This window comes from Tachyglossus aculeatus, chromosome 1, assembly GCF_015852505.1.
Source record: "Tachyglossus aculeatus isolate mTacAcu1 chromosome 1, mTacAcu1.pri, whole genome shotgun sequence".
NCBI classification, from domain to species: domain Eukaryota; kingdom Metazoa; phylum Chordata; class Mammalia; order Monotremata; family Tachyglossidae; genus Tachyglossus; species Tachyglossus aculeatus.
In genome coordinates, this window is record NC_052066.1 from 134,295,439 (window position 1) to 134,320,769 (window position 25,331).

Genomic DNA, 25,331 nt, shown 5'->3' on the forward strand with positions numbered 1-25,331 from the left:
AAAATTTTAAAATAGATGAACTTATAAACATTGGATAACAATATCGGTCTTGTAGATATTAATGAAAGTATTGAGCCTAAAATTGAAAATTCACTATTTTTAAATAAATATTATTTTAAATGACATCCAAAAATGCTTTCTACTTTTCTTCAATAAAAATGAGCTTTACTACTGAAAGAACTGGCTAGGGTATTATATGCACTTCAATCTGTGAACTTTGGCCACTTGATAATCATCCCATCCCCAACCCCGCAGTAATTATGTACATATCTATAAATTATATATGATACATTATTTACTTATTCACTTTTAAGGCTGTATCTCAATCTATACTGTAAGCTTGATAGGGTCAAGGAACATGTCTGCTAATTCTGTTGTATTTTACTCTCCCAAATGTTTAGTAGAGTGCTTTGCACATAAGTGCTCAATAAATACAATTGATTGATTTGGATCAATTACATGAAAGCACAATCCAATTAACTGCCTGTAACCAATTATCTCACTCTTCTCTCATTTTACTCAGAGCAAAATGTAGGGATTTGAGTTTACATGTGCCCCATTCCCTTGATGAATGGGTCTTTTGAACAGTGAGGTGTATGAGGCAAGCATCAGCAGAGAGGAAAAAGAAAAGCAAAGGCCATGGATAAACCACAAATTAAATGATTTCCTGCTGAAAAGAGAATTACGGCATTTCTATAATTCTGGTAATGACTACAGTTGTCAAATCAGTAGGATCAATTAGGAATCAGTATCATTAGTATTTATTGGATGCCTATTGTGCAGAGTACTGTACTAAGTTTACTAGAGCATGCCAAAAACAGAAGACACAGTCCCTTCCCTTAAGAAGCTTACAATTTATTTCTTTTGAAAATAAGGAAATGAAATACTAAAGCTTGAATAAACGAGGATACTAGCCTAAGGAAATATTAGAGAAAACTAAAATTTCAAAATATTTCTGACCACAGGTCAGGCCTGGTTAGGGAAGCCAGACCAATTTTTGTTTTTTTTTCCTTCATTCGATGGTATTTGCTAGTCAGTTAATGCTTACTGCGTGCAGAGCACTATACTAACCAGTGGGGAATAATAAACCGAAGGTTAATCAAGATTGGATTCCAGGCTATCAGGATCTGACAATCTAAACAGTGGTATTACTGTGTGCAGGATTAAACATAAAAAGATAACATAAGTTGACAAATTTAATGTTCAACACAATACTTCACCCTTGAGATCAGGGTATCAAGTCTGCCTAGGGCCATTAAACCCCACCTTGGGGGTCCTGAAGTGGAGATGCAGTGGTGGTGATTTAGCGAAAGATAGGAATGCAGTACCTTATCCAGGATCTACAGACATCCAGGACACCAGGCCTCTGGCAGATTGGCTAGTCCTGGTTCCCCAAAAGTTCTGCCATGCATTGGTTCCCCCAGCCACTAGCCAACTCACTATCTAGCCTAAGGTCCCAACTTTCCTTACCCAAAGGATGGCCCATATCAAAAGCCTCCTGTCTTCCAGTTCTGCTTCTTTTTTGGCTACTAGAGAAGCAGCATGGCTCAGTGGAAAGAGCACAGGCTTTGGAGTCAGAGGTCATGGGTTCAAATCCTGGCTCTGCCAATTGTCAGCTGTGTGACTTCGGACAAGTCACTTAACTTCTCTGTGCCTCAGTTACCTCATTTGTAAAAAATGGAGATTAAGACTCTAAGCCCCCCGTGGGACATCCTGATCACCTTGTAACCTCCCCAGCACTTAGAATAGTGCTTTGCACATAGTAAGCGCTTAATAAATGCCATTATGATTATTACTATCCAGTTACCTTCCCTAATTTGGTTACATATTAAAATCATGATTGAACTCTAGTCTGCCAGCACTGGTAAGGAAATGATCAGGATCTGAAGTGCAAACCAGGAATGGGAACTAGAGTCAAGCAGTGCACAACCCCAAACACTTACTAGAACGACTCTCTAACTCATTGCTGACACAAATCCAAAATCATAGTTAGACTGTAAAAGTGGAAGGTAAAAAAATCCAGCAAATCAAATGCTAAATGTAATTAGAGAGGCCAGTCAGCCTTTCTATAGTTAAGAGCTAGCCTCAGGAAATGCATTTGAAGCAGGAACATAATAAAGTGAGGGAGATTGCTAAGAATCCTGTGTCTTTTGAAGCTTTATTAAGTTTTTTCAAAATTGTTTCCACTTTCGAGTAGGTTTGTCGTGGCTCAGTGCTTGTAAGCCTTGCATGATACTGAGATAGCACATACTCTTCTGTAGCAAAATATGGGCCATCTAGAAACACATTAAACAACAGAGTAAGTCTTCACCTACCTAGAATGAGACATAAGGTAAACTAGCTTTGAGGCAGTGAAATGGACTCTAGGGGTCTCTAGGGGTCCTCCTTTGCAATGATTCTGTGATTTCACACTGCTTCAGTGCAGAGGCTTGGATTGGTTTCAATGAAAAATGCATCAGTGAAATGAGCTTTTGACCTAAACTCTTGTCTTCAAGGATATTCAAATCCTAAAATAAACTCTAGTGCCACCATTTTCCCTTTGTGATGTTCCTTCCTATAACCGATTCAGACGTATTTACAGTTTCAGATTGTCTTAACCCTGATTCTGTGATAATGCTAAATTGCCAATGTTCCTAGATCTAATTTATTAACTTCACTGTCTCTGTCACTGAACAATCCCCTCATAATACTCCTCCATTGTGAAATATTGCTTCAATTTTCACAGCAACTCTCTAGCTCTTTACATGAAACAACTGATTTATCATCATTCATTCTGGACGACATTAAACAGACTTGGAAAATGGTCCAAGGGACAAACAATGGAAAGAGTGTGGAAGAGAAAGGTCATTTCAGTGCTGTAGGCCCAAGATTTTTTTTTAATTATAATCTAATTAAAATAGGGAAAATTATTAGGTTCTTCCAAAGCAAAATTCAGTTTCTTAGAGTCTGAAATGTCCTATATTTTGAAGATTTTTTTCAAAAATCTCTTCCTCAGTTCCTACCCAACACTCTTCTATTCTGGATGTAGAACTCGGCAAGGAGGAGGCAGGCAAGTTTGAAGACTAGTCTCCTGCCCCCAGCAAGGAGTAAGTTTACTTTCAGAAAAAAGTCAGCTGCTTCTTTAAATACAGCGACCAGGTCACTCTTTGCTAATACATTGAGATCCTCTGATGAAAAACACACTGCCGCTGCAACATGTAACAGCCCAAACTTCTTGCGACTGCTTGAGCAAAGAACAAAATGACTAGAAATAGGGCTGAAGGATGAAACTACAAATTAGAAACTATTCAAAGGTTATGTCAACCTATAGTAGGCAGGTAGTAGTGGAACTACGGGAACTGTAGCAGAGGAAGTAATAGAGGTGTCCAGGGAGAATGACCCAAAGAAATCATGGATGGGGATGGGGAGGTGAAGAAGCAAAATGACTAAAGAGAGACTCACCCATAATCGACCCACCTTCACTTACATCCCTTGCAGGCCTTTGTCTCCCTAACACTCATTGCTCTTCTATTAAGACTAGTAGCATGTTGACTTGTTCACTGGGGAAATCACTTGAATCAAGCTCTAGAGAGTCTGATATTTATCTAACACCTTGCTGTGTTAATTATAATAGATCATAGATTTAAAGTGCATAGCCTCATAAAAATGATGTCAGTGAGTCACTGAGACTTTATTGAGCATTCACAGCAGGCATAACACTGTATTACGTATAAGTCTTTCTGCTTCGATTTGTAAGCCAAAAGTTGTCTTTTGCTGTTCCACGTACCACATTAGAGAGGATGGGTATATTTGGTGATAAGAGGGGATATTGGCCACCTCCACTCATGTCTCAATGGGTTTATAAGATCAATATGTCTAAACTGAGCTCTTCAATTTATCTCGCAAACACACTCCCCAACCTAACTTTCCTATCAGAGTTAACACTATCATCCTTCCTGTCTGGAAACCTGAATCCTTGGTATTATCCTTAGCTCCTTGTTCTCTTTCTACTCTTACATTCAGTCTATTGCTAAATCCTGTGGACTTTTCTGCCATCTCATTTCTGCATCTTCACTCTTCTCTCCTTCCAAATAGCTACCACCCTGTTTGAGGGAGGTCATAATATCCTGACTAGATTACGTCTCCTTCTCCTCATTCATCTACCTGCCTCCAGCTTCTCTCCTCTCCAGTTCATAATTCACTCTGCTCCAGAGAGACTGTTTTAAAATGTCATTCTACTCTTATCATTCTCCACCTTTGTCATTCTCCCATCCTCAAGAGAATGTCATGGTTACCATTCCTCTCCACGTCAAGTCTTTAAAGTACTCAAACAGCACATTACATCTCTCCCACTCAGCCATTCTTCTCCCGCATCATAATCCTGGTTCCTCCTAAACTAAACTTTTCACTGTGTCTCATTTGTGTCCCTCCCTGCCTCTGACCCTTTGCTCACACCATTGTACCTTCATAACTGCCAGACCACAGCTCTTCCTGCCTCTGTCTAGTCAGCTTGCAGTCACTACCCTCTGCAGTTGCATGAGTAACCAGTAGCAACACATTATCTCTGCAGCCCAGTGAAACTGTATGGTTGCTGGAACATTATTACTTTGTACATAGACTAGGATTTCAATGATGGAGTTTCAAAATGGATTGTATTATATCGTCATAAAATATATGGTACATGAGTCACTTTGATAAAGGTTATATTGTATTTAAGTAAGGTGGTAGAGAGGGCTGGACAAGATGAATTCTCAGTTGACAATGGAGACCTTCAGTCACTTTGGCCTCTCACTGGATTGAGTGAGAATTTAACACTTTCCTATGAATCAATTAATAGAATTTATTAACCACTTTCTATGTGCAGAGCACTGTACTAAATGCTTGGGAGAGTACAATAAAATAGAATTGGTAGACACATTCCCTGACCACAAGGTGTCTACAATCTACAGCAGGATACAAAAATTAAAAAAATACAGATAGGGGAAATGGGAGAGCATAAAAATACATACATCAGTACAGTGGCACCTGGGGAAGAGTGAATGTCAAGTGTTTAAGATGCACAAATCCAAGTGCTAAGGTGAAGCAGAAGGGAAGTTGAACACAGGTGATGAGGGTTTAGGCAGGCAAGGCCTTTTGAAGATGTGAGAGCTTTGTTGTCTAAGCTCTCACTTCTCTGTCTAAGCCATCCCTTCTGGTTGTCTATGCACTTGGGACTGTTCTTCTCAAGTACTTTGATATTTACCCTCCTCTAGTCCCACAGAAATTATACATTTATTCAAATGTAATTCATTTTAATTTTTGTCTCTGCCTCTGGTCTGCAAGCTCTATACCACCTCTTTTGCAATGTACTCTCCGAAGGGCTTAGTACAGCGGTTTGCATAAAGTATGTGCTCAATAAATACCATTGATATATTGATGTTAGTGCTGTGAAGGTTGGGAGAGCTGTGATCTAAGAGATATGAAAGAGAAGGGAGTTACAGGCCAGAAGGGGGATGCAGGCAAGGAGTTGGGAGGCAGACAAGCTAGAGGTGCAGAGAATTAGTAAGTTAATTTACTTATTCATTTGTATTTATTGAGCACTTATTGTGTGCAGAGTACTGAACTAAGTGCCTGGGAGAAAAGTTGGCATTAGAGGAGTGAGGTGTATGGGTTAGGTTGTAGTAGGAGTACAGCTAGAGAAGCAACTTGTCTTAGTGGAAAGAGCAAGGGCTTGGGAGCCAGAGGATGTGTGTTCTAATCCCAGCTCCACCACTTGTCTGCTGTGTGACCTTGGGCAAGCAACTTAACTTCTTTGTGTCTCAGTTACCTCATCTGTAAAATTGGGATTATGACTGTGAGCCCCACCTGACTACCTTGTATCTTCCCCAGAATGTGAGCTCACTGTTGGGTAGGAACCATCTCTATATGTTGCCAACTTGTACTTCCCAAGCGCTTAGTACAGTGCTCTGCACACAGTAAGCACTCAATAAATACGATTGAATGAATGAATGAATGAATGAATGTTGCTTGGCACATAGTAAGCACTTAAATACTTTTATTATTATTATTATTAGTTGGGTAAGGAAGAAGGGGAAAACTAATTGACTCCCTTGAATTAAATGGTTTGTTTGTTCTGGATGTGTGTAGACAAGTATTTGAGGTTTTTAAGGAGTGGGGAGTAATGGACCAAATCTTTTTTGAGTGAAATGATCCAGGCAGCAGAGTGAAGTATGGCCTCGAGAGAGGAGAGACAGGAGGCAGGGAGAACAGCAAGGAGACTGATGCAGAAATCAAGGGGTAGGGGGAAGTATAAATGCTTGGATCAGCTTGGTAGTTGTTTGGGTGGAAAGGATGGGGCAGATTCTAGAGATTTCCAGACAGTGTTTGGTGACTGAGTGTCTGAATATGCTAGTTGAAGGAGAGAAATGAGTTTGTGTATAACCCTAAGGTTACATGCTGGAAAAACAGGGAGGATGGTGATGTCTCCAGTAATGAGAAAATCTAGGGGAGGACAGGTTTTGCATGGAAGTTCTGTTTTGAATGAGCTAAATTTCAGGTGTTAGGCATCAAAGTAGCAATTCCCTGATAGTAGGGAGGAATTACCAGACAGCAGAGAAGGAGAGAGGACTGGAGAATTGACTTGGGAAAAATCCACATGGAGATTGTAGATGAAGCAAATACATTCACTAAGTTAGCGTAAATGGGGTTTGGAAGGGGAGCTAGATTTGAACCTTGAAGGATTCCCTCAGTGAGAGGAGGCTGTAAAAAAGACTGAGATGGAGTGGGCAGAGATAGGAAAACTAGGCAAGGACAATGTCAGTGAAGCCTTCTTCCCTTCTAGACGATGAGCCCTCTGTTGGGTAGGGACTGTCTCTATATGTTGCCATCTTGTACTTCCCCAGAGCTTAGTACAGTGCTCTGCTCACAGTAAGTGCTCAATAAATACGATTGAATGAATGAATGAAGCCAAGGTTAGATGTTTCTAGAGTACTAATCCTGGCTCCTCCATTTTTCTGTTGTGTGATCTTGGCCAAATCACTTAATCTGTCCCTACTCAGTTATTTTGTATATAAAATGGGGATTAAGACTATGAGCCTCGTGTGGAACATAGATTGTTTCCAACCTGATTAGCTTGAATCTACACCAGTACTTAGTATAATGCTCGCACCTAGTAAGCGCTTGAGAAATGCCATTACAAAAAAAGAGAGAGCAAGAGAAAGGGTGGTCCACATTGTCAGAGACAACTGAGAGGTCAAGGAGGATTAGGATAGCATAGAAGCTATTTGATTTGGCAAGAAGGAGTTTATTGGTGACTATAAAGGAGACCAGTTCTATAGAGTGAAGGGAGTGGAAGCAGAGTGCAATTGGGAGTAAGGGAAAGACCACTGGCCATTATATTAAACCAACTCAATTGCTCAACCCAATTGAAGTGGATAATTGTATCAATTTGTCAGGTTATTCAAAAACAATTCAGAATCCTACCCCCCCACCACCTAATTTTTCCCTACCTACCTTGGCTTATCCAGATAATGATCTCAGTCCTTTCCTTTGTTCATAGACATTGGTCTGCTTGAGCTCTGGGGAAATTCAAACACAAGCAAGGAGGAAAATGTATAGCTGTCCAAGCCACCATGGTAATTGTGGTAGAGAAGCAGCGTGGCTAAGTGGATAGAGCACAGACCTGGAAGTTAGAAGGACCTGGGCTCTAATTCCAGCTCTGCCACTTGTCTCCTAGGTAACCTCTGACAGGTCACTCACTTCTCTGTGCCTCAGTTGTTTTGTCTTATGCTGTCAAGTCATCTCCTACTCATTATGTCACCATGAACACAGAATGACCCATCTCCATCTGCAATCGTTCTGATAGTGTATCCATAGAGTTTTCTTGGTAAAAATACAGAAGTTGTTTACCATTGCCACCTTTCACACAGTAAACCTGAGTCTCTGCCCTTGACTCTCTTCCATGCCTGTCGCTGCTGCCCAGCATAGACGAGGTTTGACTTGTGACAGATTGCCTTCCACTCGCTAGTCACTGCACAAGCTAGGAATGGAATGGATATGCATTTGCTTGACTCTCCCTCCTGTAGTTGAGACTGGTAAAGTACTGGACACTCTCCAGGTGTGACCCTGAAAGGGGGGGTGCCTCAGTTACTTCATCTGTAAAACCAGGATTAAGAGTGAGCCCCATGTGGGACAGAGACTGTGTCCAACCTGATTAAATTGTATTTACCCAAGTGCTTAGAACAGTACCTGGAACAAAGTAAGCACTTAACAAGTACCAAAATTTATTATTATTATTGTTATTTATTCAGTGCTTATTATATGTCAAGCACTATACTAACTGCTAGGGTAGATACATGGGGCTCACAGTCTACGGAGGGAAGGAGAACAAGTATTTCATACCCATTTGCAGATAAAGAACTGAGGCACAAAGAAATGACTTAACCAAGGTCACATAGCAAAAAAGTAGCAAAGCCAGAATTTGAATCCAATCCTCTGAGTACCAGGTCTGTACTCTTTTCACTAGGCCACACTGCTTCTCTAATTCATTTTTGTGTGTGTGTGTTTTTTGCCGGTCATGTTTCTAACATTAGGTTTATCCTCTGACAAAGAAAACATCCATCCACTTTGGTGGTATCAAGAGCCATGTTTAATTAAGCTTCCCAGATCTCAAATCCCTAGAACTTGAATAGACATTTCAAAATAAAGCTTGACCATAATACTAATAAATTATTGGATGTTAAGTAAATAATTGTACTGGATTAACAAGGGTGAGGCCAGGCTGTGAAATTGTTGAAAGGTTGTAGATGTTTGCTATCATAGGTAATTTTTTAACATTAAATTTTTTTAACTAGCATACCACTGGGACATTTGACAAAGTTTACTACTATTGTGAAACCAGGACATAATTATTTGAATGCAGTTGAATTTTTGTGAATGCGAACTTTGGGATCTTTAAATATCTGGATCTTTTTAAATTCAGAATAAAGCCCATTCTCTTTGTTAATCATGCTTGAGCTCCTACATAAAACAGTGTGTTTTGGGTAAAATTTTTCATTTAAAGTTTACAGGACACCTCAAACTAAACATGTCCAAAAGGGAATTCCACAACTTCTCACCCAAACCTTGTCCTCCCACTGACATTCCCATCACTAAACAACATCACTATCCTCCCTACTTTTTAAAAATGGTATTTTTTAGGCACTTACTATGTGCCAGGCACTGTACTAAGTACTGGAGTAGAAACAAGATAATCAGGTTGGACACAATCCCTGTCCCACATGGGGCTCACCCTCTTAATCCCAATTTTACAGATGAGGTAGCTGAGGTAAAGAATAGTTTAATAGTAATGATAATTATAATGGCATTTGTTAAGCACTATGTGCTGGGCACTGTACTAAGGCACGTGTCCTGGGGGCGGGGCTGGGGGGAGGTCCCATGGGTCCGGCCTTGGCATTCACTTTCCCGACCTGTTCGTCCATTACAGCTCCATCCCGGTTCCAGTTCTGGTCCCAGTCCTGCCGCACTGCCAGGTTGGCTCAGGCTGACTTTGACCAAGTTGCTAAAGAGGTGAAGGAGCTGAAAACTCCGACAGGAGATGCTGTTTATCTGCAGTCACTTCAAGCAAGTCATGGTTGGAGACATAAGCACAGAGCACCCTGGCATGCTGAACTTCAAGGGCAAGGCCAAGTGGGACACTTGAAACTCACTGAAAGACTGGACCTAGACCTCTAGCCTGGAACATCCTCCCTCCTCAAAGCAGCCAAACAATCACTCTTCCCTCTTCAAAGCCCTACTGAAGGTGCACCTCCTTCAAGACTAAGCCCCTTTTCCTCAGCTCCCCATCCCTTCTGCATCACATTGACATGCTCCCTTTGCTCTCCTCCAACCCCGCAGCACTTATTTATATATGTATACATCTATAATTCTATTTATTTATATTGATGACTGTTTACTTCTTTTGATGTCTGTCTTCCCCCTTCTAGACTGTGAGCTCACTGTGGGCAGAGATTGCCTCTCTTCATTGCTGTAGTGTACTTTCCAAGCACATAGTGCAGTGCTTACCACAGTAAGCACTCAATAAATATGATAGAACAAATGAATGAATACAAGCAAATCAGGTTGGACACAGTCCCTGAATTATAAGAATTATAAGGAGCTTCCCAATTTAGAATCATAAAAAAAGAATAGGATCACTAAATTTTCATATGTCATCAGCCAATCCCTAAAGGGCACCTTGCATAATAGTAATAATAATAATGATGATGATGATGATGGTATTTGTTAGGTGCCTTACTATGTGCCAACCACTGTACTAAATGTTGGGGTGATTACAAGCAAATTGAGTTGAACAGAGTCCCTGTCCCACATGGGGCTCACAGTCTCAATCCCCATTTTATACATGAGGTAACTGAGGCTCAGAGAAGTGAAGTGACCTGACCAAGGTCACACAGCAGATAAGTGGTGGTGCTAGCAATAAAACACATGACCTTCTGACTCCCAGGACTGTGCTCTAGCCACTATGCCATGCTGCTTCCATATAACTGAGGTAACTGAGGCCCAGAGAAGTGAAATGACTTGCCCAAGGTCACACAACAGACAAGTGGTAGAGCTGGTATTAGACCCCAGGTTCTCTGTCTCCTATGCCTATGCCCATTCCACTAGGACAGTTACTTTTCTGTCTTCTATCTCTTCTCTGTCCACTTCCCTATCATCTCATAAGCCTGTAACCTTGGCTTTATCCTTGACTCATCTCCCTCATTCAATCCACACATTCAATCCCACCAAATTGTTTGTTTTACTTCCACACTGCTAAAATTTGCCCTTTCTTCTTAATCAAAAGCTGATACTATACTGATCTATGCGCAGTATCAGATTCTCCCTTGACATCTGTGTGTGCCTCCTTGTTGACCTCTCTGTCTCCTATTTCTCCCTACTCCTGTCCATACTTAACTTGGCAGCCTGGATCACATTTCTTAAAAAAAAAATGTTCAGTCCACATCTCCCCACTCCTCAAGAAGCTCCAGTGGTTGCCTAATCATCTCTTTATCTAACACACTCCTTACCATCAGCGTCAAAGCTCTCAATCAGCTCTGTTCCTCTTATTTTACCCAACTAATTTTCATTCATTCATTCATTCATTCATTCATTCATTCATTCAATCAATCATATTTACTGTGTGCAGAGCACTGTACTATGTGCTTGGAAGTACAATTCAGCAACAGAGACAATCCCTGCCCACAACAGGCTCACAGTCTACTACTACAACCCAGCCTGCATACTTTGCTCTTTTAATGGCAACTTCCTGCAGCTTGATTTCACCTATACCACCATCAAACTCTTCCTTGCTCATGTCCTCCATCAGACTTGGAATTCCCACCTCCATATATGGCATACCACTCTCCCTACTTCAAAGCCTTATTAAAATCATATTATCACCATCATATTTATTAAGTACTTACCATATATGAAGCACTGTTCTGAGCTCTAGGATAAATAGGTAAAAATTAATCAGGTTGGACATAGTCCTTATTCCACTTGGTGCTCACAGTCTAAGTAGGAGAGAGAACAGGCCTTCCTTGAATAAATCCTCATTATTCCTACTTTCTCTCCCTTCTGTGTCACTTATGCATTTGGACAAGTCTCTTTTAAGCACTTGATTGTCAACCCCACCTTAAGCCTCACAACACTTATATACACATCTGTAATATAGTTGATTAATATCTGTCTCCCTCTCTAGACTGTAAGTTCCTTGTGGGCAAGGGAATGTGTCCACCAACTCTGACATATTATACTACCAATCTCAATCTCCCAAGTGCTTAGTACAGAGCTGTGCACCCAGTAAACTTTCAATAAATACCACTGATTGATTGATCTTACCTACTGCATGAAAAAGAAAACAATCTCCCCTGAAAGATTGTAAATCCCTCAAAGTCAGGGATGTCTACTCACTCTATTGTGCTCTCACAAACACTTATAACAGTGTTTGGCATAGAGTGAGAGCTCAATATATATTATTGATTGACTGAAACAGCAGACAAGTCTTCCTCAAATGACTGAGACAATGACCTAATTGTTTTCAGAAACCATTTTCTTCTCTCTACAGATTGGCAGAAATCATTTTAGATACTTAAAAGACAGAATGTCTTCAAGATGTTATTTATAAGGAACTTCCTACAGAAGTGGATGATTCACTGAATCCATTCTGAGTTGATGCAATAAATTATTAAAGTTTGTGCCCCTCTGATCCCATTTCTAACAATGCAGTGATAAAAATCTTGGTTCTAACATGGTGGCGTAGCAAATGTACTATACATGATTTCAAAAGGCCTTGAAGGGGAAGGAAAGCACTTACAAAATTTGGGGAAAAAGATATTATATAGTATAATTGTCTCTATGTTTACATTGTGAGCTTTAAACTCCCAGTGATTTTAATAAAAATGTGGAAACTGGAAATGCACCAAACTGGTAATGCACCAATGCAGGCAGAGTCCAAAAGAGAGATACCACATTAGAAGAGTGGAAGCAATGCTATAATTTGTCATTGAGATGATGAAATGTTAACTATTGACCAAAAGAAAAATAGTTTTAACAAGTAAAAATTGAGCCTCGGGGTTGAAGGTAATGCCTTTATAGTACAGTAGTAATATTTTTCTGAAACGAGGAGTACTAAAGGGTAAGGTAGAATGTTCAATAGCAAATGTTCAACATTTACATTCAGGGAAAGAAATGTCTCAAGGAATTGTCATTAAAACCCCTCCAAACCAGGAATTCAAGGGATTAAATTTCCATCGTATGTCTGTACTATTTCAGGAAGAGAGGGCTTTCAATGCAATACTGATATAGCTCTAAAGGGAATTTAGTTCCCCCAATTTAGCTCTGTCTTGATAATATTTGTTTTTGTCTGTAATGTGACCTTTGAAAATTTTTAAACATGTTTAGCCAGTGTGATTTCATTTTCTCGAGGACCCTTATGGAAAATGAATCCTCTGAGATTGTTTCTAGGCTTTATAGGTAATGTAACTGAACAGAGCCATCTCTCTGCATGAAAGTTTAAATTGTCATCAAAATAACCAAATGTTCCCATTAGTTACAGAATTCAGGTTAAAAAAAAAAACTCTGGCAGGTAAAATGGAAAAACTCAATGTTTTAATTTCAAAAGTTAACTTCCCCTTTGGATTAGATTCTGATAAACAAGCCAAGAATAAGTTTCTTAGCTACCCCTAAAATTAAGGTATTCAACTCATAAAACAGACTGATTTCATTAACACTAATTCTGGTTTTAAATGACTTTTAAATAACAGCACAATTTCCCTGCTAATACGTAATATGCAATTTTTGCAGCTGTTAGCATTAGTGCTTATTACTTTTTTTCCCCTTTAGAAAGGCCTAAATTTTCAATTCCATTATGATAAATGCTAATATCATGGGAACAGAACCATTTCAATTGCAACTTGCAGATTTTGGTCACTAGACATTTTGGATGATGTTACAAGCGTGGGTACTTCTGCCAAGGTGCCCTTCAAGGTGCCCTGAGAAGCAACATGGCATAGTGGATAGAGCATGGGCCTGGGAGTCAGAAAGTCATGTGTTCTAATCCTGCTCTGCCACTTGTCTGCTGTGTGACCTTGGGCAAGTCTCTTCACTTCTCTGTGCCTCAGTTCCCTCATCTGTAAAATGGGGATTGAGACTGTGAGCCCCACGTGGGACAGGGACTGTGTCCAACTCAATTTGCTTGTAACCACCCCAACACTTAGTACAGTGGCTGGCATATAGTAAGCACCTAACAAATACAATAATAATAATAATAATTATTATTATTATTATTATTAAAGATGCCCTTTAGGGATTGGCTGATAACAAAAAAAAATGAATAGCAGCACTAAATTTACATATGATTCTAAATTGTGCACCTCCTTATAATTTTCTGAAGATGGGAATAAAATTCAAAATAACCTTGAAAGTTTGGAGAAATGGCCAGAAGAAAACAACACATTGATCAGCAGGAACAATTGTAGAATGGTCCATGTATGGCTAAAAAAATCAAAGTACACAGATAAAGGTAAGCAGAGAAGCAGCTAAATATAAATGCAGTAAGAAAAGTCTTGAGGACCATAGAAGATGATGAAGTAAAATAAGTATTTTAGATAGCTATTGAAATAAACATGACTCTGAATGGAAATGATGGGAGAAAAAGGGTGTGTAAGATGGTAGGTAGCAAGGTTACGGACCTGGCAAAAAGACCAACTCCCCCATCTGGAAGCTGGCCAATCGTGTGAGAGGTGGAGGCCACGTTTTTCTGAGGGTAACATGAAGGGAATTTGGATAGGTGGGACTTTTCTGTGTGTGATGTAGTGTCAGAGCATGGGCTTGGGAGTCAGCGGTTGTGGGTTCCAATCCTGGATCCACCACTTCTCAGCTGTGTGACTTTGGGCAAGTCACTTAACTTCTCTGTGCCTCAGTTACCTCATCTGTAAAATGGGGATTAAGACTGTGAGACCCATGTGGGACAACCTAATTACCTTGTATCTCCTCCAGTGCTTAGAACAGTGCTTGGCACATAGTAAGCACTTAAATACCATTATTATTATTATTACTGTCCATCTGTTCCCCTTCAACCCTCCCTCCCAGCCCCATAGCACTTAGGGCCATATCTGTAATTTATTTACTTATGTTAATGTCTGTCTCCCCCTCTAGACTGTAAGCTCATTGTGAGCAGGGATTGTGTCTATTTATTGTTATATTGTGCTCTCCCAAGCTCTTAGTTCAGTGCTCTGCATGCAGTAAGCACTCAAAACACATGACTGAATGAATGAAAGGATGGATCTAAGTAGAAGAAATTTTTGTTACAGTACATTTATTACTCTTTACCTAAGCTATGCCTGGGGTAAAAGAGGAAGTTTGTCTTGTCTTATGCTGTTGAGTCATCTCCAACCTAAAGAGATGCCATGGACACATCTCTCCCAGAATGCCCCACCTGTATCTGCAATCATTCTGGTAGTGTATCCATAGAGTTTTCTTGGTCAAAATATGGAAGTGGTTTACCAGTGCCTCCTTCTGTGCAGTAAACTTGTCTCCACCCTCAACTCTCTCCCATGCTACTGCTGCCCAGCACAGGTGAGTTTTGACTTGTAGTAGATTGCCTTCTACTGGTTAGCCACAGCCCAAGTTAGGAATGGAATGGGTATGCCTCTGATTGACTCTACCAGTATCGACTATGGGAAGGAGAGTACTGGAAACTCTCCGCATGTGATCCTGTGGATTAATTTGGCCATCATCAGACTAAACCCTATTTCTCAGACTTTTCCCAAGCAAAGCTCTCAAGCAGCCTCATAGTCTAGCATATGCTGTCTGTCAATTAAATCTCATCTTGGTCCTGATAATCCTGAACTGGTCATTCTAAAGATTAGATGGCAATACTTTATTTTAGTACTTCTGGTTGTGCTGTTTTCCAATATGTGTTACTTATTAAATCCTGACTTTAATATTCTCCAGCTTGAGAATCTGTTTCAGCCATGGTCATTTCTTTTGATTTTACTTTTTTCATGGTACTTATTAAGAGTTTTCTATGTTCCAGGCACTGTACTAAGTGCTCAAGTAAAAACAAGGTAATCATGTTGGATCCAGGCCATGTGGTTCACGACCTTATTCTCCATTTTACAGATGAGATAACTGAGGCACCGAGAGTTTTGCCCAGGGTCACAAAGCGAAGGAGCCAGATGTAGAACCCAGGTTGTCTGACTCCCAGGTCCATGCTCTTTCCACTAGGCTATGCTACTTCTCAGCTGAATTATCAACTGAATCTCAGTAGTCTTTAATCCCATATCTGTCTTGCATAATATGGAACATAAGGTGACCAGATTTTTAGCTCAAATTTGCTGATATGTAGCAGAGGTACCCCAACTGTTCTTTCCTGAGGAAAGCACCTCATTGGAGTCTAAAAGCATCCAAAACAAGTCTTCTACACTTCACTTAAATAAAACACTGATTCGTCATGTTTGTATTAAAATCCAGTGGAGTTGATGGTTTTCACTGGGTGCTCACTGTATGCAGGGTACTGAACTAAGTGCTTGGGAGCATGGCTCAGAGGAGTCAGAGGTCATGGGTTCTACTTCTAGCTCCACCAATTGTCATCTGTGTGACTTTGGGCAAGTCACTTCACTTCTCTGTGCCTCAGTTACCTCATCTGTAAAATGGGGGTGAAGACTGTGAACCCCACGTGGGACAACCTAATCACCTTCTATCCTCCCCAGTGCTTAGAACAGTGCTTTGCACATAGTAAGTGCTTAGCAAATGCCATTATTATTATTATTATTATTACAGTATAATAGAGTCTGTGGATGCAGTAATGGTCCACAAGGGGTTTACAGTCAACAGGAGGACATGGACATTAAAATACATTAGGGATAGGGAAAATAGTAAAGAGTAGGGGTAATTACATGAGTACTGTGGGGCTGAAGGTATCACAGTACTTAAAGGGTATACAGTAAAATGCACAGTTGACACAGAGGGGAGGACAAATAGGGAAAATTAGGGCTTAGGGAAACCCTCTTGTAGGCGGTGCAATTTTAAGAGGGTTTGAAGGTGAGAAGAGTGGCAGACTGTTGGATATGAAGTGGAGAGGGGAGTTCCAAACCCCAGGGGGCTTATAAGCAATAAGTTTCCAATGGGATAGACAAGCACTATATTAATAACTTTATCCCCATAGTCCTTATCAGTGCCCAGCAGAGCTTTTCCTTCCAAGTCTGATTTCTGCTGCACTCATTTGCTGCACTTCTGTTCAGGGAAGGTTTACTCTGTTGGCAAGAAAAAGCAGCACTGTCTAGTGACTAGAGCACAGGCCTGGGAGTCAGAAGGACCTGGGTTCTAATTCCGGCTCCATCACTTGTCTGCTGTGTGATCTTGGGTGAGTCATTTAACTTCTCTGGGCCTCAGTTACCTCATCTGTAAAATGAGGTTTAAGACTGTGAGCCCCAGGTGGGGCAGGGACTGTGTCCAACCTGATTAGTGTGTACCCCAGTGCTTAGTTCAGTGCCTAGCACATAGTGAGCACTTAAATACCATAAAAGAAAAACAAATCTCAATTCTGCTCTGCCTCTTTTGCCCCATGACTCTTCTGGTTTCCTCTACAAAGAGCTTGCTCTAGGGATTTAGTCTCTACAGCTTTCTCTCAAGTCGTCAAGAAAAATCATCATTGCTCATTCCTCATAGTCACTTGATACCTTCCTTCAGATCTCTGCCTAAGGCTTAATGACCCCATTTCAAACTGAAGTCAGGACAACACTGAGGCAAGCACCAGGAGGAAGGGAAAGAAATGTCACACTCAAAATGCTGGTTATTTAGCTTCTTATACTCCCCAAAATCAAAATTAGGTTACTACTAATAACAATAATACTAATAATGGTATTTGCTAAGCCCTAACTACTCTGTGCCAAGCATTAGACTAAGTGATGGCATAGATACAAGTTAATCAGGTCAGACACAGACCCTGTCCCACACAGAGTTCACATTCTAACTACAAAGGTGGACAGGTAGTTAATCATCTTTTTATAGATAGAAAACTGAGGCTGTGAGAAGTTAAGTGACTTGTCCAGGGTCACGCAGCAGATATGCGGCAGAGCTGGGATTAGAACCCAGGTCTTCTAATTCCCATGCCTGTGATCTTTCCCATAGGACATGGCACTTCTCAGGGTAAGAAATTGAAGTGATATCCCTAAAGGGACGGTTACTGAGAAAGTAGTGAGAAGAATTGGACAACATGTGTAGAGCAGAGAAAGGAAAATGAAAAGAATGTGAACAGAAGAATCACTGAGGGGAGAGGGAGTAACAGAAAAGGAAGGATAGAGATTGCCATAGGGAGGAGAAGAGATGTAGTCTAAACTCATCCTCCTTTCAAAAGGAAAGCCAGTTTTGAGGCCACATATATGAGAAGCAGCGTGGCTCAGTGGAAAGAACACAGGCTTGGGAGTCAGAGGCCATGGGTTCTAATCCCGGCTCCCCCACATCTGCTGTGTGACCTTGGGCAAGTCACTTAACTTCTCTGAGCCTCAGTTACCTCATCTGTAAAATGGGGATTAAGACTGTGAGCCCCACGTGGGACAACCTGATCACCTTGTATCCTCCCCAGAGCTTAGAATAATGCTTCGCACATAGTAAGTGCTTAACAAATGCCATTATTATTATTATATATTGGAAAATGGTTGATGGATCCGTCCCAAAGTGTAGGAAGACCTAACCATCTGATATCTCCCCCTGCTGGTGCAACCTACAGCCTAGAGAAAGAAATGTCTAATTTAGAAAGACAAACCAAGAACCCCTGAAAGAAAATGTAATGGAAAAGGAGTAAAAAGAATGGAAAATGAAGAGCGAAAAGTGAATGAGGAATGGGAGAAGAGACCAGAGTAAGAAACAAAATGGGCAGAAATCATCCACTGTGGGTAGGGAAGGTCTCTCTTTCTTGCTATATTGTACTTTCCAAGCACTTAGTACAGAGTACTAAGCACTTAGCACACAGTAAGCACTCAATAAATATGATTGAATGAATGAATGAAATAGAGAGGCAGGACCTAATATCATCTATGAGGTGTAAACCATTCTAAAAGTATCACCAGTCCAGACAACAGACACCAGCCTAGCCCCTAAACGATTGGGGATTTTGCATCCTTATTCCCTCCTCTGAGGTCAGATTTCCACTACTTCCAGGATCTAAGCAAACGCTGCTCCTATCCTACATCAGGAAAATGGACACAGCTGAACACAAGGGAAATGGCTAGAAAAGGGATCTGATTGCTTTGTAATTGTGAAATTCATCTGTAAATTTTGAGAGAGACTAATCCCTAAGTTATCTGTGGTAGAGGAGAAGAGGTTATTTGGTGGGGAGAGGTGGGGATGGAATTACATTCAAACAACAATCCAAAATGTATTCCAAAGTATACTAGAAATTATTTGGAATTGCTCCCTATCATATTATTTGAGTCACTGCTCCATGCCTTTGGCATGGATAGTCCAAAATATTCTAATTATGAGACTTTCTCAAGTCTTTTTTTAGAGATCGAGGTCTACTTGGGAGTATCATATTGAAAATTGTGTGGAAAGAATCCAGAGAGGGCAACACAATTATTACAATCATTATTTAATATAATTAATGGTTGTAAAACAGAGCATAAGAAGAAATCGTAAAGGAGTTGAGATTACTTAATTCATAAAATGCTAAGAATTGAACCATTTATCAAGTACCTGATGATTTAATATAAAGACTTCAGGGTACAGCAGGTGAATGGCCCTCTAGAAGAAAAGAAAAGGGGCTTTAATTATAATGAGTGATTTAGGATAAGAGAAAAGAATGATGGAAAACACTCTATCAATCTTCTGAAAAGGCTCCCAAATCTGTTCCCCTGAACTTTCTAATCTTAAAGTTTAGAATTACTCCCACCGGGAGTCAAGGGGTGGAAATGGAATATTTCTTAAGGTCTTTTCCAGTTTTGATTCTAGTCAACCCATCTATTGAGTTATACAATCTCCTCTGCCATTGAAGAGTAAAGGTTTGAAAAAAAGATGATAGTGTTCAGAGCAAGTTATTAACAATATTCCAATCATTTTGTTATTCATAAGGAACCCTCTAATACTCCCCATGCAGCAATTGCCTAAGGTGTTGAAGGATACACATCTATGGACCTACCCACTTCCCCGTCACAAATCCACCACCTACGGATACTACACCGCATCCTTGTGAGCGTACACATGAGACAGTGCCCAAAGAGGGGGTGAGGAAGGGCAGGCAGTGGGTGGGAACAGCTCCCAATTCTTCCATCTTGCTCCTAGTAAGTCACTGCTCATACTTGTTACCCAAGCAGAGTTTACCCTCTAGACTTTAAGTTTGTTTTGGGCAGGGAATGAGCCTACCACCTGTTATATTGTACTGTCCCAATATTGTGCAAAATTGACTATTGTACTTTTCCAAGCACTTACTATGGACCTCTGCGTACACTAAGTGCTCAATAAATATGATTGATTGATTGCCAGGGTGACACTCTGGCTGATGTTGACGGTGGTAGCAGCTATGTGCCTGAGCTGTGCTGGTCTCACTGCCAGGCAGAGCCCAGGATACTAGCCACAAGTGTGTCTGTGAGGTCAGGGGGAGGGGAAGGAGTAGGAGGTTTCCAATTTCCTGGCATGTGGTTGAGGGGCTTGGGTGGCAGCAGTGAGAAAGGAGAAAGGCAGTTGGTTTCTGCAAGGTCTGGGACACAGATACACAGATAGGAGTGAAACCAGGTGCACACACCCCACAGAAATTTTGGGCTGCTTCCTCCACAGGGCTAACATCCCCTACCATGCCTCCTCAACCAGAGCCCTGGTTCCAGCTTCCATTCACTGCCTTTTTCCTCACCTTGTGCATCAGGGAGTCAAGTAGAGAGTGGAGTTAGGTCCAATCCTCTCCAGGTACCTCCTTCCCCTCTAGCTCCCCAGGAGTGGAGACCTGGACTCTAACCCCCTGCTGTCTGGAGTGAGTGGATGTTGGACTCTGGTGCCTCACCTCTACCTGGCATTCAAGCCCTGGACCCCAGATGTGTGGTGGCAGCAACCCCAGGATGGTGGGACTCAGTGTGCCTCACCAGGAGAAACAGACTCTGATAGTGGCAAATATTGATTGGCTGTGGGAACGGATTGACAGCCCAGCAACTGTAGAAAGTCAGAGAGGACTTGAGCAAGTGTGACTGCTGGGGAGGGAATATTTAAATGGTCATAGTAATAAAAAGGGAGATTTGTAGACAACACATTCTCAGTACCTGGACCTGTGGACATGTGTCAGATCCTCCCTAGAGGGAATGGAAATTAAGGTGCTTAGGATGAAGTTATTCTATACTTCTCTAGGGAGTGCTAGCAATACTCACTGCTGGGGTGCCCAAATGAGAAATGTTCCACTGGACTACAGAAAGAGCATGGGCCTGGGAGTCGGAGGACCTGGGTTCTAATGCCGGCTCTGCTACCTGTCTCCTGGGTGACTTTGGGAAAGTCATTTAACTTCTCTGTGCCTCAGTTACCTCATCTGTAAAATGGGGATGAGGGCTGTGACCCATTTTGGAACAGGGACTGTGTCCAAACTGATTTGCTTCTATCCACCCCATCGTTTAGTACAGTGTCTGGCACATGAGTTTAACAAATACCATAATTTCAGAGGACCTGGATCATGCTACGATAAATACGATTGATTGATTGATTGATTGCTACAGCAAAACAAAGAGAAATTATCTGCACTAATGGGCAAAAACAGATAATCAAAAGAGGCTTTTCTCTCCTCTAAAATCATTCATAGCTGACACATTGCCATTCTGGAATAACTCCAAGAGTCCCAAAGACTGCCCGACCCTAAATCCTGGGCAGTTATACTAAGTTAAGAATAGCTTTGCCATTGAAATCAAGAAGGAATTTCTTATAAAATGATTGCTCTTAATTGTCTGGGGATAGGGCACCATGAATCAAGGAACTAAAATTGTGAAATAAATGATACACAAAGGTAATGGGCACATTTGTGTGGGCTTCCTCAGTTCTAAATTGTATCTAAAAGACAAAACTTTTAGGAACATAATATACCCACTTCATTTATCAGGCACTTGTTTTCCAATGAGTCAGATGGATTACCAAAAAGTACTGCAGTAGCACCCATTTTGCTACCAAGGCTTCTCTAAAATAATAGTAATAATCATGGTATTTGTTGAGTGCTTACTGTGTGCCAGGCACTGTACTAAGCACTGGGGTGGATACAAACAAATTGGGTTGGACACAGTCTCTGTCCCACATGGGGCTCACAGTCTCAATAAGCTAATCAGCTCTGACCCTGATTTGCTTATTTCTGGAAGTCCAGAGCACAAGGTGTCACTTCCAGAGAATTGGTGAAGTCCTGGATGATTCATTCATTCATTCATTCAATCGTATTTATTGAGCACTTACTGTGTGCAGAGCACTGTACTAAGCGCTTGGGAAGTACAGGTTGGCAACATATAGAGATGGTCCCTACCCAACAGTGGGCTCACAGTCTAGAAGGAGACAGAGAACAAAACAAAACATATTAGCAAAATAAAATAAATAGAAGAAATATGTACAAATAAAATAAATATATAAATAGAGTAATAAATACATACAAACATATATACATATATACAGGTGCTTTGGGGAGGGGAAGGAGGTAAGGCAGGGGGGATGGAGAGGGGGGTGGAGGGAGAGAAGAAGGAGGGGGCTCAATTTGGGAAGGCCTTCTGGAAGAGGTGAGCTCTCAGTAGGGCCTTAAAGGGAGGAAGAGAGCTAGCTTGGCGGATGTGCAGAGGGAGGGCATTCCAGGCCAGGGGGATGTCGTGGGCCGGGGGTCGACGGTGGGACAGGTGAGAATGAGGCACGATGAGGAGATTAGCAGCAGAGGAGCGGAAGGTGTGGGCTGGTCTGTAGAAGGAGAGAAGGGAGGTGAGGTAGGAGGGGGTGAGGTGATGGAGAGCCTTGAAGCCAAGGATGAGGAGTTTCTGCCTGATGCGTAGGTTGATTGGTAGCCACTGGAGATTTTTGAGGAGGGAAGTAACATGCCCAGAGCATTTCTGGACAAAGACAATCCGGGAAGCAGCATGAAGTAAAGATTGAAGAGGGGAGAGACAGGAGGATGGGAGATCGGAGAAGAGGCTGATACTGTAATGATGATACAGTGATGATCCCTCTAGGGGCAGAACTGTGGGTCAAAGCATAGGGGCTCCTGCCCCCTACTGCTTCTAGAAAGGGGCGAGTTCACCTCCTCAGGTCACTGAGAAGATATTCACATTTACTCTCAAATACTCCAACTCAGAGATCAAATTATTGAGAAACAGTGTGGTCTAGTGGAAAATACATAGGGCTGGGAGTCTGGAGACCTAGGTTCTAATCCCAGCTCTGCCAAATACCTTGTGTATGACTTTGGACAAGTCACTTCACTGCTCTGTGCCTCAGTTTCCTCACCTGTAAAATGATAGTTGAATGATTAATGATAAATGATAGTTCTCCCTCTCCTGTAAACTTGGAGTCCCATTTGGGACAAGAATTATGTCCAACTTGATTATCTTGTATATATCTCAGTGTTAAGTACAGTGTTTTTTCAATCAATCAATCAATCAATTGTATTTATTGAGTGCTTACTGTGTGCAGAGCACTGTACTAAGCGCTTGGGAAGTACAGGTTGGCAACACATAGAGATGGTCCCTACCCAACAGTGGGCTCACAGTCTAGAAGGGGGAGACAGAGAACAAAACAAAACATATTAAGAAAATAAAATAGAATAGATATTTACAAGTAAAATAAATAAATAGATTAATAAATATGTACAAACATATATACATATATACAGGTGCTGTGGGAAAGGGAAGGAGGTAAGGCAGGGGGGGATTGAGGGGGGAGATGGGGAGAGGAAGGAGGGGGCTTAGTCTGGGAAGGCCTCCTGTAGGAGGTGAGCTCTCAGTAGGGCCTTGAAGGGAGGAAGAGAGCTAGCTTGGCGGATATGCAGAGGGAGGGCATTCCAGGCCAGGGGGATGTCGTGGGCCGTGGGTCGATGGCAAGACAGGCAAGAATGAGACCCGGTGAGGCGATTAGCGGCAGAGGAGCGGAGGGTGAAGTGCTTTTCCACCTAGTAAGCACTTAAATATCACAATTTTAATTCTATTTAATTGTTGAGTGGTGTCAGTGTAACTCACTAAGCCTTTCAAAGAGCAGACTAAAACACAATTCTGCCCTCTCCTCCATCCCTAAGAGCAGTGCTTTGCACATAGTAAGCACTTAATAAATGCCATCTTTATTATTATCACTTCCCTTTCACTCTCTCCTGCCCTTCCCATATCCAGCTTCATACTCTTCACTTCTAACTCCAGTGGTGGCATAGAGTAGCCAAAACAAATGTTCCTTCTTCCTTCCCAGTCACAACATCTCTGTAGGATATGGAAAAGAAGGAAAGCTGGTGTAGATGGAGACAGTGAAACTAGATGGAGACAATGAAACTTGTTCAAAGACAGTGACTAAGTTGACAGAGTCTATAGCAAGTCAAATGTTTTTCTGAGACCTGGACATGTGTTCTAATCACATTGCTCTTCTATGATTCTGCAGAAGGAATATTTAGGAGTTCAACAAGGTTGTGTTTTGCGAAATGAAGGGATCCCTTGAAAAAGAATTAGTCAATGGAACCTGAAAGGAGGATGATTAAATCTTTTGCCTTTACCAGGGTATTTCACCTTCAGAGCTAATGTTGTCCCTGTATAATACATAAGTGATATGCTTTCTCATCCTACCACTCTCTGCATAAAATCACTTACACCAGAGGGGGGAAAAAAGCAATTCTCTCTAATCCATTTTGTAAATTTGACAGTGACATCAAAGAGCAGGAAGTTAGCCTGTGAGTAATGACACTGCTCATTTGTTTAAATGTCAAGTCTAAACCTGTCAACTTTCTGAGAATATCTGAGGCAAAAAAAATGAGATTCAGTTTTTCCATAATGAAATTCTGTGCTCCCCCAACCTTGAGGAGAATAGGTAGCTGCCTCAGGAGGAAAAGGTTTACCCTAATGTGGCCTTCTCTGAAGTTTCAGATTGTAATGACATTTCAGCACTTTGTGCAATGATCAGAGCCTGAAGAGCACTCTTCTACAACTCACTGTGAGATTCAGAGCCCATTTATTATGAAGGTCTTCTTTCTGGAAACTAAGACCTGCTTTTCCCATACAGCATGCCCATATTCACAACCAGAATCAGAGAGGTGTCCCATTGAGCAGATTCAGTATGCTAGGTATATATGGTATGGGGTAATACAGGGAAAGAGATTGTATGGGAGCAGTAAGGCAGGGAGAAAATCAAAGGGAATCTTGATAAGGACAACAAAGACAGAGAGAAAAGGAACTGGAGGAGTGGCATTGTCAGCAAGTGTTTGTTTTCACCTGTGCCCCACAAAGGTTCATTTTCATGAACTGTGGAAACTATTTCCTAGTGGCTGAATTATCGGTGGATAGATTAACACCCTCTCTTCCAACACATCATTTCCCTTAAGGCAGAGGCAATGCTAAATGTAGGCAATGGATGAATTCAGTTCAATGAATTGTACAGCTGTGTGACTTTGGGCAAGTCACTTAACTTCTCTGTGCCTCAGTTACCTCATCTGTAAAATGGGGATTAAGACTGTGAGCCCACGTGGGACAACCTGATCACGTTGTATCCTCCCCAGTGCTTAGAACAGTGCTTTGCACATAGTAAGCACTTAACAAATGCCATCATCATTATTATTATTATTACATATCGATCACTTACTATATGAAGAGCATTGTACAAAGCCCTTGAGAGGGTACAATATAATAGAGTTGGTAGACACAGTCCCTACCCACAAG

General features: G+C 41.3%; 1 protein-coding gene and 1 non-coding gene across 2 annotated transcripts in view; both read right to left on the bottom strand.

Annotated features, from left to right (window-relative positions):
* Positions 1-25,331, bottom strand: part of HCRTR2 (hypocretin receptor 2) — a 108,713-nt gene that overhangs the window by 79,526 nt on the left and 3,856 nt on the right. The gene's annotated exons all lie outside the window — the stretch shown is intronic.
* LOC119935864 lies at positions 7,955-8,092 on the bottom strand. Its single transcript, XR_005453475.1, has one exon. It is a non-coding gene; the product is annotated as a small nucleolar RNA SNORA7 (small nucleolar RNA).